Raw genomic sequence first — 21405 nt, 5'->3', positions numbered from 1 at the left:
TGATATTTCTGCGGCAGTGTGAGGGGTCCCTGCTGTAAGCGTGTAATCAGCGAGCGGGCGCCAGACACCTCCCCTCCCCCGTCTGGCGGCCGCCGCGGGGTCGTGACCCCACAGGGCCGGGGCTCGCCGGCTTAAACCGGAGTGATGGGGGTCAGGGGAGTACAGGGGGGAGCCCCCCTCCCCGCGTGTGTGTGTGTGCGGGAGGTGTGTGTGTGGGCGCGGGAGGTGTGTGTGTGGGCGCGGGAGGTGTGTGTGTGGGAGGAGTGTGTGTGGGTGCGGGAGGCGTGTGTGTGGGCGCGGGAGGCGTGTGTGTGGGTGCGGGAGGCGTGTGTGTGCGGGAGGCGTGTGTGTGGGAGGCGTGTGTGTGGGTGCGGGAGGCGTGTGTGTGCGGGAGGCGTGTGTGTGGGAGGCGTGTGTGTGTGTGGGGAGGCGTGTGTGTGGGTGCGGGAGGCGTGTGTGTGCGGGAGGCGTGTGTGTGTGTGGGCGCGGGAGGCGTGTGTGTGTGTGCGGGAGGTGTGTGTGTGGGCGCGGGAGGCGTGTGTGTGTGTGGGGAGGCGTGTGTGTGGGAGGTGTGTGTGTGGGGAGGCGTGTGTGTGGGTGCGGGAGGCGTGTGTGTGCGGGAGGCGTGTGTGTGTGTGGGGAGGCGTGTGTGTGTGTGGGGAGGCGTGTGTGTGGGAGGTGTGTGTGTGTGTGGGGAGGCGTGTGTGTGGGTGCGGGAGGCGTGTGTGTGTGGGAGGTGTGTGTGTGTGTGGGGAGGCGTGTGTGTGGGAGGTGTGTGTGTGTGTGGGGAGGCGTGTGTGTGGGTGCGGGAGGTGTGTGTGTGGGCGTGGGAGGTGTGTGTGTGAGGTGATGCGGGGTTAGGCGAGGGCGACCGCGCGGCAGTGAACACGCAGACGCGTTCAGCGGATGCGTGTCTGCCACAGACTCCGCAGCCTCTCCCTCACGGCTGGCTCCGTGACCACCGCACCGCGATAAAGGGGTAGGGGGGTCATTTGGATCGGCGCGTGTCGGGTTTGTCTGTATCTGTCTGTAGTTCTGCGCGGCTCGGCTGTGTGTATGTCTGAGTCCACATTGGTGTGCCTGTCTGGAGGTATTTACGGCCGCTGTGAGCTGGTGGGCCGGAGCGCTGTTCATAAACGCACACAGGAGCCAATCATACCCCCCCGCGCCCCCAGCCTGGGGGGAGACGTGATTGGTGGAGAGCGGTCCAGGAACGGGTGCAGTCTAATAAGGAAGGAGGTTTTAGGGGATGCGGGGGTTAGGGAGGGCTGTGTAGGGGGGGAGGTGTCCTTGCGGTACCTGTCTGTCATAGAGGAGGGTGAGGGGGGTAGGGGGTTACGGGGGGTGATAGATTGGGCGGTGATGAGAGGAGATCGCCCCTCTCCCCACGGTCTGAATTTGGAGCCCCAGGCCCCAAGGACAGGTGCTAAGCCAGGACTGCACCTCAGACACACACACACACACACACACACACAGACACACACACACACACACACAGACACACACACACACACACACAGACACACACACACATACAGACTCGTGAGCAGACTATAGTGGGATGAGCAGACTGTAGAGGGATGAGCAGACTGTAGTGGGCAGATTGTAGTGGGATGAGTAGACTGTAGTGGGATGAGCAGACTGTAGTGAGCAGACTGTAGTGGGATGAGCAGATTAGGGGGATGAGCAGACTGTAGTGGGATGATCAGACTGTAGTGGGCAGATTGTAGTGGGATGAGCAGACTGTAGAGGGCAGATTGTAGTGGGATGAGCAGACTGTAGTGGGATGAGCAGACTAGTGAGCAGACTGTAGTGGGATGAGCAGACTAGGGGGATGAGCAGACTGTAGTGGGATGATCAGACTGTAGTGGGCAGATTGTAGTGGGATGAGCAGACTGTAGAGGGCAGATTGTAGTGGGATGAGCAGACTGTAGAGGGCAGATTGTAGTGGGATGAGCAGACTGTAGTGGGATGAGCAGACTGTAATGGGCAGATTGTAGTGGGATGAGGAGACTGTAGTGGGCAGACTGTAGTGGGATGAGCAGACTGTAGTGGGATGAGCAGACTGTAGTGGGCAGACTATAGTGGGATGAGCAGACTGCAGTGAGCAGACAAGTGGGCAGATTGTAGTGGGATGAGTAGACTGTAGTGAGCAGACTGTAGTGGGATGAGCAGACTGTAGTGAGCAGACTGGAGTGGGATGAGCAGACTGTAGTGAGCAGACTGTAGTGGGATGAGCAGACTGTAGTGAGCAGACTGTAGTGGGATGAGCAGACTAGTGGGATGAGCAGACTGTAGTGGGATGAGCAGACTGTAGTGGGATGAGCAGATTGTAGTGAGCAGACTGTAGTGGGATGAGCAGACTGTAGTGGGCAGATTGTAGTGAGATGAGCAGACTGTAGTGGGATGAGCAGACTGTAATGGGATGAGCAGACTGTAGTGAGCAGACTGTAGTGGGATGAGCAGACTGTAGTGAGCAGATTGTAGTGGGATGAGTAGACTAGTGGGATGAGCAGACTGTAGTGGGATGAGCAGACTGTAGTGGGATGAGCAGACTGTAGTGAGCAGACTGTAGTGGGATGAGCAGACTGTAGTGGGCAGATTGTAGTGGGATGAGCAGACTGTAGTGGGATGAGCAGACTGTAGTGGGATGAGCAGACTAGTGAGCAGATTGTAGAGGGATGAGCAGACTGTAGTGGGATGAGCAGACTGTAGTGGGCAGACTGTAGTGGGATGAGCAGACTGTAGTGGGCACATTGTAGTGGGATGAGCAGATTGTAGAGGGATGAGCAGACTGTAGTGAGCAGATTGTAGAGGGATGAACAGACTGTAGTGGGCAGACTAGTGGGATGAGTAGACTAGTGGGATGAGCAGACTGTAGTGAGCAGACTGTAGTGAGCAGATTGTAGAGGGATGAGCAGACTGTAGTGGGATGAGCAGACTGTAGAGGGCAGACTGTAGAGGGATGAGCAGATTGTAGAGGGATGAGCAGACTGTAGTGGGATGAGCAGACTGTAGAGGGATGAGCAGATATGACAGAGAGCTGAGTGTGCTCAGTAGCCATGAGCTTATTTCTGCGCCGCTCTGCGAGGGGGGGCACTGCTGGAGAGGGACGCATTCTCGCCTTTTGCTTTTTCCTTTGCTGCATTTGTTTGTCTGTTTCTCTGGCAGTAATTGCAGTGGTTTACAGTAAGGGCCCTATCGCAGACCGGCAGGAAAGCCAGCCTGCTAACCGCTCAGAACAGGCAAGAGATGGAACGCGGTTAGGATGAGCAGCCCATCCCCCTCATCGCTTCGATGGCAGAGATGAGGGACTGACTACCTGCCAAACCCCCTCCCACCTAGCCCTTGCTGAACACAAAGGGAGAGAGCAGTGCTGGGCAGGGTTAGGCTGCTCTGTGTTACACTGGGCTGTACTGTGCTGTTTGGACTATGCTGTGCTTGGCTGGGTTGTGTTGTGGTGTGCTTGGCTGGATTGTGTTGTGGTGTGCTTGGCTGGATTGTGTTGTGGTGTGCTTGGCTGGATTGTGTTGTGGTGTGCTTGGCTGGGTTGTGTTGTGGAGTGCTTGGCTGGGTTGTGTTGTGGTGTGCTTGGCTGGGTTGTGTTGTGGTGTACTGGGCTAGGTTGGGTTGTGGTGTACTGGGCTGGGTTGTGTTGTGTTGTACTGGGCTGGGTTGTGGTGTACTGGGCTGGGTTAGGCTGCTCTTACACTGGGCTGTGCTGCACTCTTTGGGCTATGCAGTGCTAGGCTGGTTTACTGTTCTTAAATAAATGTCCCATTGTCTTTTCATTTTTCACCCTTCTCTTTGTTTCTGTACTGTTTCTGGGCTTGTTACTGTGAGAGTGAAGTGCACAAATGTATGGCCATGTTTTGGTCTTCGTGCCATGTGGAGTTCGGAAAGGATAGTCATCATTTCTCAATATGGGGGCAAGGAGATGAGCATGTATATGGTGCTTTTGTCCAGAGCGCTTCATAATTCACCAACCAGCTCGTCAGGAGTAATTGCCGGTTAGGTGTCTTCCTCAGGGACACTTTGACACATCCAGGGTCGAATCGAACTGCCGGGGAATCAAACTGGCGACCTTCCAACGACCAAAGACTGCTCTTACCTCCTGAGCCAATGAGACGACTGCTCTTACCTCCTGAGCCAATGAGACGACTGTTCTTACCTCCTGAGCCGATGAGACGACTGCTCTTACCTCCTGAGCCAATGAGACGACTGCTCTTACCGCCTGAGCCAATGAGACGACTGCTCTTACCGCCTGAGCCAATGAGACGACTGCTCTTACTGCCTGAGCCAATGAGACGACTGCTCTTACCGCCTGAGCCAATGAGACGACTGCTCTTACCGCCTGAGCCAATGAGACGACTGCTCTTACCGCCTGAGCCAATGAGACGACTGCTCTTACCGCCTGAGCCAATGAGACGACTGCTCTTACCGCCTGAGCCAATGAGACGACTGCTCTTACCGCCTGAGCCAATGAGACGACTGCTCTTACCGCCTGAGCCAATGAGACGACTGCTCTTACTGCCTGTTCCCTCAGACCCTAACTCTGACCCCCTCCTGTTCCCTCAGACCCTAACTCTGACCCCCTCCTGTTCCCTCAGACCCTAACTCTGACCCCCTCCTGTTCCCTCAGACCCTAACTCTGACCCCCTCCTGTTCCCTCAGACCCTAACTCTGACCCCTTCCTGTTCCCTCAGACCCTAACTCTGACCTCCTCCTGTTCCCTCAGACCCTAACTCTGACCCCCTCCTGTTCCCTCAGACCCTAACTCTGACCCCCTCCTGTTCCCTGAGACCCTAACTCTGACCCCCTCCTGTTCCCTCAGATCCTAACTCTGACCCCTTCCTGTTCCCTCAGACCCTAACTCTGACCCCCTCCTGTTCCCTGAGACCCTAACTCTGACCCCCTCCTGTTCCCTGAGACCCTAACTCTGACCCCCTCCTGTTCCCTGAGACCCTAACTCTGACCCCCTCCTGTTCCCTGAGACCCTAACTCTGACCCCCTCCTGTTCCCTGAGACCCTAACTCTGACCCCCTCCTGTTCCCTGAGACCCTAACTCGTGAGCTCTCTCCATCCAAAACCACGGGCCGGGTTCTCAGGGCCCGGGCGGAGGCCGCAGACATCGGGAAGTCCACCATCTCTCTTCTTCCTCCTTTCTTTGAGGCAGTTGCTATGGGAACAGACTGGGTCAGGGAGTGAGACCTTTTCTCCCGTTTTAGTATAAAAAAGAGGTAGAAAGATCGGCATAAAGGACTGAGAAAAGACTGAGTTTAAAGAAAATATCGCCTTCTTTCCAGAGTGAATTCCCCCGGGCCTTCAGGTGAAAATGAGAGTGTCTTCAGAGCTGATGCGCCTGGCTAAATAAATGTTGAATTAAAACCAGAGTGAAAGTCTCTGCATCATTGTGGCAGCACTGCTTACTCAACCTTCTGTTGACCAGGTACAGGCTCACCTGTACGTGTCTGTATCCACTGATGCCCTTTCTCCCTGGCCGCTCCTCTCACTGGACCAGCACCGCGATGGGTATCCAGTATCCAGCGCTGGTCTGCGTTTGACCTGGCTTGCAGCATGCCTCCGCTGCAGGGCGACCACTTTGGGCCACTCTCTGCTACATCCAGAGCGTAGCTAATCCATCACAAAAAGTGTGTCCAAAGAGGAATTTGAAACAAATGTAGCTCAGATGTCACATGCTGAAATTATTCGGCCCAGGCATCTGCTTCTGATTATAGGATGTTGACAAAATCACTTTTAAATGAAAATTAAAGTACGGCAAATGCCCTTGCCAAGTACAATATCATTTCAAGGAATTCTGGGATTCAGAGCCTGGAATGAGGAATCTGTCCGAGCTCTCTGCAAATTAAAATCTAGTTTCTGAGTAATAGTCCATGTCTACACATTTTTAACCTCCCAAACGGGAAGCATGCACTGTTTGAGCTTGAGGTTTGCCAAACTCAAACCATTCCCCATTTGTCAGGCAGTTAATTTGCCGTAGGCATTGAATAGTTTGCAACACTATCTCGTACATCTCGTGAGGTCTGTAAGTATTTGGACAGTGGTACAATGTCTGTTCTTTTGGCTCTGTTCTCCAGCACTGTATAGGAATTGTGGCCATTTTTATCCAGTCCCCGCCCCCCCCCATTTTAGAGGACCAAAAGTTCAGTGCAAAAAACAAAAGATATTTTCATATGAGAATTCATCTTTGTGCGCTAATATGTACTTATTACAGGACATTTCACTGCTTGGGAACATCATGTGTAAAAGTGTGTGTAAGACAGTATTGGCTCTAGTGTTCATCAGAGGATGAGTTATACTGTTATACTGCCTTTATTATATAGCTATTACTATCAAATCTTCATGGCTATTAAAAGAAAAGTTCAATAGCCACTTTTGTTCTTGCATAACAATATACATTTAAGTGGTGCATTATACCATAATACATCTTTGACACCTTGTCATTTTAAGGATAATACTTTATTTTAATTGTCTTGTATACTATCTATGTGTGTGTGTGTGTGTGTGTGTGTGTGTATACGTGCAATGTTTCATTCATCTCATTGTAACCTTATAACTTAATTTTTACATTATAAAACCATTTTTTAATTGCATTTCATCAATTTCCAGTGATGTGTGGTTTTCTCTTTATTGTGACGAACGTTATTTATGTAACAAAAAACTACACTTCTTCAGATCATTTTCATGTACCATAAAAATATATGGCCTTGTTTTAAAAACTGGATTGAAACATTGATTCAGAAAAACTTATTTTGGATTTAGAAATGACATTTGTGGTACAGAGCAAGAGTGCTTAATTTCAGATGTATTCACAACTACAACATTTCTTCACACTCGGACTCAATGTAAAATTGATCATGAGAATTAACGCAGATATCTTTGCCTGGCACAAGGGTCCTTCACGTAGGGGCCTTCAAAGGTGTTTGGCCAAATGAGAAATACATTTTCATTTTGTCCAATTAGTTCCCAAAAATGAGCAGCTCTTCTGAGGCGTAACCGGGGGAGGGGAAGCATGCAGAATGGATGTTTATGGAAAAATGACTCACTCTTTTGAAGTGGAAATTCATCCATGAAGATGTGCTTTTCATAGAGTCAGCAGAATGCTCTTCAAGCGGTTTGTTTATTTAAAATGCTCATTATTGTTTTTACGGCGGCACGGATGGTGCAGTGGGTAGCACTGCCGCCTCACAGCAAGGAGGTCCTGGGTTCGAATCCCCGTCGGCCGGGGCCTCTCTGTGTGGAGTTTGCATGTTCTCCCCGTGTCTGCGTGGGTTTCCTCCGGGTACTCCGGTTTCCTCCCACAGTCCAAAGACATGCAGGTTAGGCTGATTGGAGAGTCTAAATTGCCCATAGGTATGAGTGTGTGAGTGAATGGTGTGTGTGCCCTGTGATGGACTGGCGACCTGTCCAGGGTGTATTCCTGCCTTTCGCCCAATGTATGCTGGGATAGGCTCCAGCCCCCCTGCGACCCTGTTCAGGATAAGCGGGTTCAGATAATGGATGGATGGATGGATTATTGTTTTTACATTAATGTATTATATACAGCTGTTAGTATATAATGTATATCTATGCTCCACTATGCTGCAGATCTGCAATAGACAACGCAGCCTCTCCAAATATTTTTTTCTCTCCCTCTCCTTCTGTATAGTTTGCACTTTGTACTTTATGCATATACTTATTTATTCCCCACTTTATCTTCCTGTCGAAGAATGGGCAATTCAGCCAATCAGGCGGAGGCAGTGGCAGGAAGGGCAGAGCCACAGCTCCCCGTCAGCGAACAGGTAAACAACAAACATCTTTACTAATATCGCCATGTAGGGGTCCTCGCACGGGACTCCAAATTATGTAGGGTCCTTGCACGGGCCGCCAAATAACGCAGGGATTTTACTCTCTACGAAACCGGGGCGCCAGTTAAACGTTGTGTTGCAGTATAACTGCGAAAAGTAATCAGTCTCATAAAATTACTGTTATCAGAAATATCCAACCACAAATATAGTATTTCAATTAATTAAAATAACCAATATTAATGATTGAACATACCGATAACCTGAAGGTTGGAAGTTCTTCGAAAGACTGCTTTAACTCGGCTCTCATGTCTATGCGATTCCAAAACGGACACCGGGGTTTAATAAAATATATTTATTAAACAAACATACAAACACATAACAGATAAACTAACGGGAAGTTAGTAAGGAAATTTAGTTTGGTATGTGTGTGTGCGTGTGTGTGGCTAGAGTTCTGGGTGTGGTAATGAGTTAGAGTTAGCTGTGAGAAGGGACTACTTGCGTAGTTTTACTCTATATATGCGCAAAAGACGGCGAATCAATTCACGTACATATATATGTAGCTAACGAAACACATTACAATGGTTGGATGGTAAATATTGAAACACAGATTCACAAAAACAGTTAAGACTAAACTAAACACTGGCTATGCCTGAATGTTTGTTTTCTTACTGAGTCCATACGCATTGCTGGATCCAAAAGACATGCTGTCCTTGTAGAAGCGGCGATGGTGCTGTGAATGGTGTCCGAGCGCGTTGTCGTCTGATCCGCTGGTCCTTTTCCAGGTGTAAAAGTTCGTTGCTGTTTCGTTGTTGGGCTTTATTGGGGTAAACTGATGTAGCGTTCCGCGTACAACAATTTCCACTCACTATAGGCCACGTAGTTACCGCGAGGTAACTGGGTGTGTCCGTAGGCCTGGTAGTGCGCTGTGCAGCATTCAGCCTCTGTCCGAGTCTCGGAGCAGATGAGCTGAAGCGACTGGCCAAAAGGGGTGCGTCGAAGAGAAGAAGCAGAAGAACAGAAGAAGCAGAAGAGCCAGAAGAGAGATCCCAAGAACGTGTCTTGCTCTTATACGGGACCGTTTATTGCTCCCGCCATGACGGGATTGGCTGAACCAAGTTAGACGTCATTTGTGGTGGACGTCGCAGAATTTTCCTGTGGGAACGTGGAAGTTGTAGTCCCTACATCCCCCCTGTGGTCTCAGGATGCGGCTGAAGCCAGTGTTCCTTGAGAGCACAAAAGTCAGTTCACAGTCCACAGGTCAAGTACATTTGGTCGGTAACACAGTTCACAATTGACTGACAAACATCCAGGCATTTATCAACAATGAACTAAACTGGTCTAAAACACATGATACAAACAATGTGAAACACTAAGGTCGAACAGTGACTACATTGTCACAAAACATAAGAAACCTTGGTGAAAGGGTTAGTCGTTTTGTTAGTTCAGGTGTTTTGTTAGTTATTGGATGGTGTCCAGAAGGTGGAGCACCAACAGGAATGACCCAGCCATGAAAATGTTCAGATGATGTAGGGGTCTAGCTGGAGAGGCTGTAGCCTTTTTGGAAGTCTTGTTCAGACTGACCAATTGTTCTAGTCCCTACAGTCAGGTTGCTGATGAGGGTTGTCATCTGAAATATGTGGGGGCATTTTCAAATTAGGGCAGCTTTCTGTATCCAAGCTTAACCTTATGGCTGTGTCATCAGGAAGGAAATAGAGAGGTGGTCTCATTTCTAAATGATGTGGTAAGCTCACAAGTGGTCTTGTCTTGCTTGGGGAAGAGGTGGAGTAAGGCACACTGGGGTGTGGCAATATACTTGTAAAGATTACCCTGTAGTTTCTACATGCAATACTTTACGATGGTTCAGTAGGTGTAGAAAGAAGCAATGAACGTTTATGAGTTATAGCAGGTGTCGGATTTAACTCTACAGTACCTACTTACGATCTGCGTTTGCTGCTGCTACATGCAAATCTAAGTGGCTGCTATAAACTACCAGTTTATTTTGCCACCCCCCTTTGGTAGGAAAGGTGTGCAAAAGAAAGTGGTCAAAGCTTCAGCTGGGAGTCTGCCTGTGAGGAGACCACGGCTATAGATCAGTCTTATTCAACGTCTTTTGATGGAGGTTGAACAAGACCAGATAGCTCTTTGGAGTGGTTACTCAAGGCATACACACTACTGAACAAAGATTAGAGGCTTTAGTTGTCCTCAGAGGAACTGAAGAAGCTCTCTTCAGACAAGATATCTTCCCTATCAGAGTCATGCTGGTGACTCTGAGGCTTGGGCCTACCGGGTCGGTCTTCTCTCCAATTCCGGCTGGAATCAGAGTGTGAGAAGCGACCACGGTGGCTCTTAACCGGGAACTTACTCACATGCCGTTGTTTTGAGCCATTAGATTTTAATGGGGCAACTTGGGAAGTGCCGGCGGGCTTGGTTGGAACAACGTGCTCAGCTGTTTCCAATACCTCGTTCCTGGGCACAATCCTTAAAGTGTCCCAGACCATTTGGGCTTCATTTCTTAATTCAAGGGCTGAGTGTTGGCCCCTTGAAAACAGTGAAACATGAGTTCGGACACAGGGGTGCAGGTTGTGCACAACAAGGGATTTGAAGGCTTGATCTTCATCTAAGCCTGGTCCGTTTCTGCCCTGGAAAAAAGCATGTTTAAGTCGTTGGTAAAAGTCTTTTGGTCGTTCTGTACGGCTATGTTTAACCTCCACAGATTTGATCATGGCTGTGGCCTGATCAAACCGTGGCAGGTACTCAGCTACCAACGCTTCACAAACCTTGGGATAGCTGGAACGAACCTGTGGTGGAAGTTGTTCCATAAATGTATGGATCTTTCTGGTAGAGGTTTTCCATACCAGTCGTACCTTTTCTCGATCGGTTGCCCTGGGCAGATCCGAGAGACAGTAGTCAACTTCTCTCAAGTAACTCTGAATGTTAAATTTGGAGTCCTTGGGGTCAAATGTGTGGACATACTTCGCCATGGCCTCTAGCTCCTCAAAGCGAAGACCCTGTGAAGTTGCACTCGTCTGCCTGTTTGGAGAAGGAGAGACTGAAATCACATTTGAATGTGAATGCGTTTCATGCGGAGCTCGACGTCCTCGGTTTGGTTTAGGGGGTGGAGCTACAAAACAGTCATTCTCACAATGGTTGGCAGAAGATGAATTGTCGCTGTCAGTGTACTGAACAGAGCTGTCACCTATCCTCTCAGTTATAAAGGGAAAGCTAGCGGGATTAGCGTTGCTTTTTGTGTGCCCAATTAATAACATTAGATCTCCTCTACCGTGTCCACGGGAGGGTTCCCTGACCTCCTCACGAGAGGGGTGGGCATGGAAGGTGCAGTCCTGTACTTGCCTGACTGTTTCTCCCTTGCGGAGATGGACCACCGTTGGGATGGAGTCCCCCCTTTCCCTCTCCAGGGAAGAGGTGGGCAAACCATTGCATGGGTGGTCAACAGCACTGGAATCTGAGGAGACTGACGAGTCTCCATCAGAGCAAGCTGTGGAACCGGGATCTGACAAACCCGAATCAATTTGTGACCCCCCTTCCCCTGCCTTGTGGTGTAAGGAGGAAGCAGGAGAAGCTGGAGTTGGGCAAGCCTGAGAAAGCAGGCTTACAGAAGAGAGTGGATGTGGCAGCTTGTGGCATCCACTCTTCAACTGAAATAATTCCTCTCTGTAGAAACAAAGATCTGATTCGGCTGAATGCAGATCACGCAAGTATTGTACTGCTTTCTTGCCAACAGTTTGAAGCTCAAGTAAAACACTGGTGTGTTGTCCTTTGAGGTATGACATCTCTGATTCTAAGTTTTTGTTGCTCTGAAGAGCAAGACTAATCTGTCTGGCAAAATTCAAGACCAGACAACTTAGAATTGGGTCTTTTGACTGGGTGGGGGAGTGACCTTTCTCGTTGATTAAGGAGAACATTTCTTTCCTACAATCAGTGAGGTTCATCTGATTCAGGAAAGCTACGTAGCCAGGTGCTAAACCTTGGGCTAAAAAGGAAAGGTACTCATCAATAGATATGGGTTCCATATCTCACGCCAAATAAAGCTAAAAGCTGAATCAGTAACTTAAGAGGGTACTCTTGAAGTTAACTATTTCACAAGGGCCTTGAGCTCCTAAAAGTTGGCAATGAATTGTTCACCAAAATCACAATCCAACATACAAGTTGTGATGAAGGATAAAGAATTTAAAACGCTCTTTGAATATTCTCTAACTATAGTACAAGGTAGCTATAGCATCACACAGGGACTCGAGTTGCACTAGCGGTGCTGCAATGCAACAACAGCAAAATGACCGAACATATGGCGGATATTCAGACCGTAAAATAGGAACTGTGATGCTGATCACATTAATCCTAAATACCAGAATGTGATTGGTTGAAATTACAATTAAATTTGGATTTAAATGTAAAATTCAATTAATTATTAAAATTACTTTGACAAAGTAATTATAATTAATAATACAGTGCGGCTAATAATACTATTATTGATAATACGTATTATACCGGAAGGTAAATGCCAATCAACAAACTACCGTGTATGATTACGAATGTAATGCCACAATGTTACACGAGGGAGCAGTATATTGAGAAAGCGGCTCATGCAGGCTTTCAAAAATGGTACAAGGGTGACATCTAGCGGTATTTTCAAAAAATTGCACTGGTGGCAATTTAGCTGAGAAAGAATGTCGAGAATTCGTTCTGGAGTCACGTGACATGAGCCAAAGCTCGTCTTTCTCACGCAGAGCTCCAAATTAGGAAGGGGAATTCGTTATGAAGTCACAAGACATGAAATTTGAGCCAAAGCTAGTCTTCCTCACACGGGGCACCAAAATATGTAGGGGTCCTCGCACGGGACTCCAAATTATGTAGGGTCCTTGCACGGGCCGCCAAATAACGCAGGGATTTTACTCTCTACGAAACCGGGGCGCCAGTTAAACGTTGTGTTGCAGTATAACTGCGAAAAGTAATCAGTCTCATAAAATTACTGTTATCAGAAATATCCAACCACAAATATAGTATTTCAATTAATTAAAATAACCAATATTAATGATTGAACATACCGATAACCTGAAGGTTGGAAGTTCTTCGAAAGACTGCTTTAACTCGGCTCTCATGTCTATGCGATTCCAAAACGGACACCGGGGTTTAATAAAATATATTTATTAAACAAACATACAAACACATAACAGATAAACTAACGGGAAGTTAGTAAGGAAATTTAGTTTGGTATGTGTGTGTGCGTGTGTGTGGCTAGAGTTCTGGGTGTGGTAATGAGTTAGAGTTAGCTGTGAGAAGGGACTACTTGCGTAGTTTTACTCTATATATGCGCAAAAGACGGCGAATCAATTCACGTACATATATATGTAGCTAACGAAACACATTACAATGGTTGGATGGTAAATATTGAAACACAGATTCACAAAAACAGTTAAGACTAAACTAAACACTGGCTATGCCTGAATGTTTGTTTTCTTACTGAGTCCATACGCATTGCTGGATCCAAAAGACATGCTGTCCTTGTAGAAGCGGCGATGGTGCTGTGAATGGTGTCCGAGCGCGTTGTCGTCTGATCCGCTGGTCCTTTTCCAGGTGTAAAAGTTCGTTGCTGTTTCGTTGTTGGGCTTTATTGGGGTAAACTGATGTAGCGTTCCGCGTACAACAATTTCCACTCACTATAGGCCACGTAGTCACCGCGAGGTAACTGGGTGTGTCCGTAGGCCTGGTAGTGCGCTGTGCAGCATTCAGCCTCTGTCCGAGTCTCGGAGCAGATGAGCTGAAGCGACTGGCCAAAAGGGGTGCGTCGAAGAGAAGAAGCAGAAGAACAGAAGAAGCAGAAGAGCCAGAAGAGAGATCCCAAGAACGTGTCTTGCTCTTATACGGGACCGTTTATTGCTCCCGCCATGACGGGATTGGCTGAACCAAGTTAGACGTCATTTGTGGTGGACGTCGCAGAATTTTCCTGTGGGAACGTGGAAGTTGTAGTCCCTACAGCCACTACCACCTCCTTTATCTCTCGTCCGTTCAACCGGGATTCACCACTACCACCTCCTTTATCTCTCGTCCGTTCAACTGGGATTCACCACTACCACCTCCTTTATCTCTCGTCCGTTCAACCGGGATTCACCACTACCACCTCCTTTATCTCTCGTCCGTTCAACCGGGATTCACCACTACCACCTCCTTTATCTCTCGTCCGTTCAACCGGGATTCACCACTACCACCTCCTTTATCTCTCGTCCGTTCAACTGGGATTCACCACTACCACCTCCTTTATCTCTCGTCCGTTCAACCGGGATTCACCACTACCACCTCCTTTATCTCTCGTCCGTTCAACCGGGATTCACCACTACCACCTCCTTTATCTCCCGTCCGTTCAACCGGGATTCACCACTACCACCTCCTTTATCTCTCGTCCGTTCAACTGGGATTCACCACTACCACCTCCTTTATCTCTCGTCCGTTCAACTGGGATTCACCACTACCACCTCCTTTATCTCTCGTCCGTTCAACTGGGATTCACCACTACCACCTCCTTTATCTCTCGTCCGTTCAACCGGGATTCACCACTACCACCTCCTTTATCTCTCGTCCGTTCAACTGGGATTCACCACTACCACCTCCTTTATCTCTCGTCCGTTCAACCGGGATTCACCACTACCACCTCCTTTATCTCTCGTCCGTTCAACTGGGATTCACCACTACCACCTCCTTTATCTCTCGTCCGTTCAACCGGGATTCACCACTACCACCTCCTTTATCTCTCGTCCGTTCAACCGGGATTCACCACTACCACCTCCTTTATCTCTCGTCCGTTCAACCGGGATTCACCACTACCACCTCCTTTATCTCCCGTCCGTTCAACCGGGATTCACCACTACCACCTCCTTTATCTCTCGTCCGTTCAACTGGGATTCACCACTACCACCTCCTTTATCTCTCGTCCGTTCAACCGGGATTCACCACTACCACCTCCTTTATCTCTCGTCCGTTCAACCGGGATTCACCACTACCACCTCCTTTATCTCTCGTCCGTTCAACCGGGATTCACCACTACCACCTCCTTTATCTCTCGTCCGTTCAACTGGGATTCACCACTACCACCTCCTTTATCTCTCGTCCGTTCAACCGGGATTCACCACTACCACCTCCTTTATCTCTCGTCCGTTCAACCGGGATTCACCACTACCACCTCCTTTATCTCTCGTCCGTTCAACTGGGATTCACCACTACCACCTCCTTTATCTCTCGTCCGTTCAACCGGGATTCACCACTACCACCTCCTTTATCTCTCGTCCGTTCAACTGGGATTCACCACTACCACCTCCTTTATCTCTCGTCCGTTCAACCGGGATTCACCACTACCACCTCCTTTATCTCTCGTCCGTTCAACTGGGATTCACCACTACCACCTCCTTTATCTCTCGTCCGTTCAACCGGGATTCACCACTACCACCTCCTTTATCTCCCGTCCGTTCAACCGGGATTCACCACTACCACCTCCTTTATCTCTCGTCCGTTCAACTGGGATTCACCACTACCACCTCCTTTATCTCTCGTCCGTTCAACCGGGATTCACCACTACCACCTCCTTTATCTCTCGTCCGTTCAACCGGGATTCACCACTACCACCTCCTTTATCTCTCGTCCGTTCAACCGGGATTCACCACTACCACCTCCTTTATCTCTCGTCCGTTCAACTGGGATTCACCACTACCACCTCCTTTATCTCTCGTCCGTTCAACCGGGATTCACCACTACCACCTCCTTTATCTCTCGTCCGTTCAACCGGGATTCACCACTACCACCTCCTTTATCTCTCGTCCGTTCAACCGGGATTCACCACTACCACCTCCTTTATCTCTCGTCCGTTCAACTGGGATTCACCACTACCACCTCCTTTATCTCTCGTCCGTTCAACTGGGATTCACCACTACCACCTCCTTTATCTCTCGTCCGTTCAACTGGGATTCACCACTACCACCTCCTTTATCTCTCGTCCGTTCAACCGGGATTCACCACTACCACCTCCTTTATCTCTCGTCCGTTCAACCGGGATTCACCACTACCACCTCCTTTATCTCTCGTCCGTTCAACCGGGATTCACCACTACCACCTCCTTTATCTCTCGTCCGTTCAACTGGGATTCACCACTACCACCTCCTTTATCTCTCGTCCGTTCAACCGGGATTCACCACTACCACCTCCTTTATCTCTCGTCCGTTCAACCGGGATTCACCACTACCACCTCCTTTATCTCTCGTCCGTTCAACCGGGATTCACCACTACCACCTCCTTTATCTCTCGTCCGTTCAACCGGGATTCACCACTACCACCTCCTTTATCTCTCGTCCGTTCAACTGGGATTCACCACTACCACCTCCTTTATCTCTCGTCCGTTCAACCGGGATTCACCACTACCACCTCCTTTATCTCTCGTCCGTTCAACTGGGATTCACCACTACCACCTCCTTTATCTCTCGTCCGTTCAACCGGGATTCACCACTACCACCTCCTTTATCTCTCGTCCGTTCAACTGGGATTCACCACTACCACCTCCTTTATCTCTCGTCCGTTCAACCGGGATTCACCACTACCACCTCCTTTATCTCCCGTCCGTTCAACCGGGATTCACCACTACCACCTCCTTTATCTCTCGTCCGTTCAACCGGGATTCACCACTACCACCTCCTTTATCTCTCGTCCGTTCAACCGGGATTCACCACTACCACCTCCTTTATCTCTCGTCCGTTCAACCGGGATTCACCACTACCACCTCCTTTATCTCTCGTCCGTTCAACTGGGATTCACCACTACCACCTCCTTTATCTCTCGTCCGTTCAACCGGGATTCACCACTACCACCTCCTTTATCTCTCGTCCGTTCAACCGGGATTCACCACTACCACCTCCTTTATCTCTCGTCCGTTCAACCGGGATTCACCACTACCACCTCCTTTATCTCTCGTCCGTTCAACTGGGATTCACCACTACCACCTCCTTTATCTCTCGTCCGTTCAACCGGGATTCACCACTACCACCTCCTTTATCTCTCGTCCGTTCAACCGGGATTCACCACTACCACCTCCTTTATCTCTCGTCCGTTCAACTGGGATTCACCACTACCACCTCCTTTATCTCTCGTCCGTTCAACTGGGATTCACCACTACCACCTCCTTTATCTCTCGTTTGTTCAACCGGGATTCACCACTACCACCTCCTTTATCTCTCGTTTGTTCAACCGGGATTCACTCATTCACTTTCAGTGAAAGTCCTGGGAGTAGATTGTTCTCTTTTTGTTGTTTTGTTTTTTTTCCATTTGGCTAAAAAGCTGACTTGGAACTCACACACGAATGTGGGTCTGAATTCTTAGGAGCCTGCGTCGGGTTTATGGTTTGGCCAGGTTGAAGCCGTAAGCGACACACACATAAACACTTTTATTTTATCCTCATTCTGAGTAGACCATACTAGACGAAAAGGGTCCCATACCAGTCTGTTTATACAAAGTTATGCCATTTTAACGACACCTTCCGAAGCGCTTCTGAAGTGTTGCTAGGTTACCAGTTTATGATATCTTTGATGCAATGAATCAACTGAACGTAAACATAGAGGTTTGGTTTCGCAAAGTTCGGCGTTATTTATCCTGAGATCATGTCAATGTCTCTCAAATTGCGAGGTCGGGACTAACTGCTGTTTAATCGAGCCTACTCGATCATCCTGCATTTGTTTATTGACGCTTCTCTGTGGCAGCCATTGGCATCTTATAAAATAGGCCTCCATCTGACGGTTGCCAGGCGATATCGGACAGCACCCTCAGCTATGCGTGTCTCCTGGAGAGGGCTGTCAGGCAACAGCTTGTGTCTCCCCACCGGCACATCCGCCGGCTAGGGTCTCGGCAACGGGACAAACCCAGCAGCACAAAACGCCAAAGAAACACAGATACTACAAGCAGAGGAACGTAACGTTGTGTTACTGGTTAAATTGGCAGATGTAGCCAAGTGCACCCACTGTCTTGACTGGCATCCCCAGGGTCACGTCTTCCTGGAGGACCTAGTGCAGTGACCTTCACTCCTGGTCCTGGAGAGCCATGCGGTGTGCTGGCTTAATATCAGCAACCAATGCAGACCCAAGAGACCAGGTGAGGTGAGTTAATTGATCAATTAAAGCAGTCAATTACACAGTTAAGTGCTGAGTAACAACAAAAGCCAGCACACCCTGTGACTCTCTGGGACCAGGACTGAGGACCATTGACGTGGTTTCACAGACCAAACCAGGGGCCTGTTCCACGTAGCACTGAGTTAGCTGGATAACTGGACAAAGTAAAACCCAGTCTGTGTTCCAGATTTGAGTGGGGTCTGGGTTTTGCTGAGTGCAGTTATCCAGCTAACTCAGCAAACCTTCGTCTTCAGACCAGGCCCCAGTTTGTGGGCTTCCACCTCTCAGCCAGTGAGATTTCCCTTTAAAGGTACAATAGGTAAGATTGTTGCTTTAAAACATTGTTACAAGACCATTGTAAATCCCTTCCTATCATTGAAAAAGCCTCACTGACATGTTGACTCACTCTCTGCCTGCGTTTATTGTCCTTAAATTCGGGTTTCAAAATATACAGTTGACAGCCCGACACTGTACCAAAGCATTGTATAACTGTTTAACATTGTATAATTGTATAATAATTCATGGTCATTGGTTGAAAATTGGTTCTAATTGCCACAGCCAATGGCGTTTCAACGTCAGCGCATTCATCAACGTCAGGGGGAGGGATAAACAGTGTTGTTGTTTGAAGGTGTTTGTTGCTGCTATTTCTCTCTTGACCGTTAGAAGCCCAAAATGACCTGTTGTACCTTTAAGATCAAGCATCGAGGCCATCCACCTCGTTCCTGAGCCGCCCTCGCCCTCGTTCTGGGATGCGACGCCTCTCAGCCCCCCCCTTACTGCCCACCTTCCTGCGCTCTCTGCGGCACTGCTTTTGAGACGTTACCATGGCAACATGGTATCAGTTGGACGCTTTTTGCCAGAGTTATTGAACTGCGACTGGCTTTCTCTCCTGCAGATAATTAGGAGGTGTCTGTGGGATTGTTTTTTTCCCCCGACTGTGACTCAGTCAGAATCCGTTCACAACCCGTTAACCTCTCAGGAACCGGCTGGCAACACCATGCATGACAACAGCCCTGCTGCGACCGAGAAGTACTACACTTACACCATAAACAAACTGCACACACTCTGTCACGCATACATCACAAACACACCTACACTAGCATCCCACAATGCACTTCAGACGGCTACCCTGCAATACCAATATCACTGACCTTGATGTTGGGCACCAGGCCCAGTCCCAAATCACACCTGCAAACACTCATATCCTAGATTATAGCACAGCACTTAGAATCGCGCATACACTCTCATGTCATAGATTATAGCACTGCACTTAGAATCGTAAATGACAAAAATTTCATCCGCATTGGAGGCAGTGCCTGCAGAATCCCGGCCAGTTGAGGATTGATTCACTTTCAGACAACAAATTTCTTATGCTAATGCATTCCCAACTCACAAAGCTCTTTTCACACTTTGCTTGTCTACCATTCTTTTCTTCATCTCTTACTGGTAGAAGTATATATAAAACCTAAAATAAAAAGGTGTAATGCATAATTTTTTGACATCAATCAATTTTCTTAATATATTTTATCATTGGCACTTTTATGGAATAGTGAATAAATGTATAATTACTTCAAAGATATCTGCATTAGGCTGGTGTCGGCACGACCCTCCCTCCAAAAGTGGAAGTGGCACAGACAGTGATGTATTTTATGAATTCAGCACAGCACCGGAGATACCCATATCCCATAGCGTTAACATTTTCTGACTATTGCAACCATTTATTTCCAAAAGCATTACAGCTAATGCTAGCACCTGACATATCTCTAATCAAAGTAGCTATGTCTTATCATGTCTGTGCCTTTTTGCCATCTGTGTTTCTCTGTTCTCCATTTTTTGTTCAAGTCCTCAGCATTTTCGCCTCTTGTTACCCTCTGTGACCACCGAAGTCTGTTTTCTGTTTCATTCACTCTCATTCATTCATTTCACCTGTGCTCAGTTTAGTGTCTCCACCTCCCACTCCATATATGTACTTCCTTCCTGTCTCTTGTCATTCATTTCACCTGTTCCTCATTTTGTGCTTGTTAGTAGTGTATGTAAACCTGTCCTTTTTCAGTTTCTTGTTGCTAGTTTGTCTCTTCATGTTTCTGAGTTCTGCCCTTGTATTCCTTTCCCCTGTGTCTTGCCTCCTCTTCCCCATGCCTCAGCCCTTCTGTCTGGTTTTGCTCTGTTTTTGTATTTTTCTGGTTTCTGACATCTGCCTGGCTTTGGACTCTGTGTTTTTTGGATTTCTCTTTGTACTTTCACTGCTCAGGTCTGTCTCCTTGGTTATTGAACTCCTTGGTTATTGAACTCCTTGGTTACTGAACTCCTTTGTTATTGAACTCCTTACACTATGCCTGCCCTGCATGCACCTGTCTGCCTGGATTTCGACCATTGCCTGTTTTTTGGATTACGTTCTTGTCGGGTCTGCTTTTGGTTCCTCTGTCCGTAAACCTGACATGTCTGGCAGCACTAATATGGAAGAAGGCAGCAGATTGCAGGCTGTAGCGCCTCCTGGAGTTTGGGGGAGAACTGTTTGAAGAAAAGCTGATGTTTGATTACAAATAATGTTCCATTGGGCTAGTTCTGATACAGGAGGGTTTGGTTTTATCACAGAACTGTATCAGAATAGCTATGTGGGTCTTATATTATTATTATTTTATTTTTATTCTTTTATTTTTTTTTGTAGCTATTGAATTGCTTCACAACACAGGCGACAGTTGATATTTGAATGGGTGCATTCCATTGTAATTACCACTTTCAAATGCAGATGTCACCAAAACAACCAAAAATAATCTTGTATATTGCTACTTTAAATGCATAAGGCATGTCATTGAATAACTGTTACTGTGTAAACGTGTATCATTTAATTGTGTTCATTTATGATATTTATGACATACTACAAACATGGCAATGTACACAAAGTACACTGGCTCCAGGCAAAGCACAAAATGGCTGCCACACATCACCCAAGCAGGTGCTACTCGTTAGCAGTGCTTCTAGCCTCTTATCCTGTTCAATGCTATGTTAAAAACCCCAAAAGATACTATGTAAATGCAACTGACAGTGCACCCTGCTGTAAAATCCAGCTATACCAGCTTGACCAGCTTCAGAATTGAGCTGGTCAAGCTGGTCATAAGCTGGTCTTGCTGGGTATGAGCTGGTGAACCAGCTAAACCACGTTGAGCTGGGAGCTGGTCTGAACTGGTCAACCAGCTAAACCATGTTGAGCTGGGAGCTAGTCTGAACTGGTCAACCAGCTAAACCATGTCGAGCTGGGAGCTAGTCTGAACTGGTCAACCAGCTAAACCATGTTGAGCTGGAGCTGGTCTGAACTGGTCAACCAGATAAACCATGTCGAGCTGGGAGCTGGTCTGGACTGGTCAACCAGCTAAAACATGTCGAGCTGGGAGCTGGTCTGGACTGGTCAACCAGCTAAAACATGTCGAGCTGGGAGCTGGTCT

At 48.1% G+C, this 21405-nt stretch overlaps 1 long non-coding RNA gene across 2 annotated transcripts in view; it reads left to right on the top strand.

The window, feature by feature from the left end:
- The window catches only part of LOC133108519 (uncharacterized), a 48652-nt gene extending 44861 nt beyond the window's left edge, over positions 1–3791 (top strand). For both annotated transcript variants that reach the window (XR_009704663.1, XR_009704662.1), the window contains one exon: positions 3172–3791. This is a non-coding gene — a long non-coding RNA (uncharacterized LOC133108519). The remainder of the gene's footprint in view (positions 1–3171) is intronic.
- The last annotated feature ends 17614 nt before the right edge of the window (positions 3792–21405 follow it).

This window comes from Conger conger, chromosome 13 (genome assembly GCF_963514075.1).
Source record: "Conger conger chromosome 13, fConCon1.1, whole genome shotgun sequence".
Taxonomy (NCBI): Eukaryota; Metazoa; Chordata; class Actinopteri; order Anguilliformes; family Congridae; genus Conger; species Conger conger.
This window is presented reverse-complemented; position numbering and strand designations above follow the sequence as displayed.